Here is a 716-nt window from a genome sequence, read left to right as displayed (position 1 = left end):
TCTTGCAAGCCAGTGTAACAGGACTACCGATGACCCTCATCCGTGTGCGAGTGTTGGCATCTTGGTGAGCACGGAATTTCCGTCGCGCACGTTCCATCTCACGGCCTGTATTATTTGCCGCAGAGGAGGGGACGCAGGATTCGTGTTGCGAGTGGGCCTAGTGTGAAGTTTGCTGTAAAGGGGGTGGAATGTTGTAAAGGGAGCGGGGTGTCGGGAGCGCTGGCATCATGAGCGGCTGGCTGGTGCACTTGTCCGGCTGCCAGACACGATATTGGCAACAGCTCGGTGTTGCCTTTTCGTACCCTGAATCCACTGCTGCCGTATACTTTCTCTTCGCTATTTTTTTACTAGAATTCTTATGTAGTTGTTTTTATTATGATCCTTGTATTGTAATGTTTGCGTCTACGAGTAAGGATTGTGTGCGGGAAGAATCTGGGGAATTATACTGGATAATCTTTGGAAACAAATTTGTACACATTTTAAAGTAAAACCCGCAGCTGGTAAGAGAGGCTGTAAGCGCGACAGACGACGATCGAAGCTTAAAATGGTGTGCATTCGAGAGAGAGAAAGCCTAAGACAGGTCGTAAGGTACCTCTTCTGCTTTAAATGTGGGCCGCATATGGCAGCAGCCACGTGTGCCTGTTACGTAAACAAGTGGTGTTGCCACCACGTGCGCGCGCAGAGCTCCGCCCACTCGCTCCCTCCACACGTGGGAT

The 716-nt window shown here is 50.4% G+C and overlaps 1 protein-coding gene across 1 annotated transcript in view; it reads left to right on the top strand.

The window, feature by feature from the left end:
- Positions 1-716, top strand: part of LOC119593369 — a gene marked incomplete at its 5' end in the record, with an annotated part of 16,628 nt that overhangs the window by 10,211 nt on the left and 5,701 nt on the right.

This window comes from Penaeus monodon, chromosome 32 (assembly GCF_015228065.2).
Source record: "Penaeus monodon isolate SGIC_2016 chromosome 32, NSTDA_Pmon_1, whole genome shotgun sequence".
In the NCBI taxonomy this organism is placed as follows: Eukaryota; Metazoa; Arthropoda; class Malacostraca; order Decapoda; family Penaeidae; genus Penaeus; species Penaeus monodon.
This window is presented reverse-complemented; position numbering and strand designations above follow the sequence as displayed.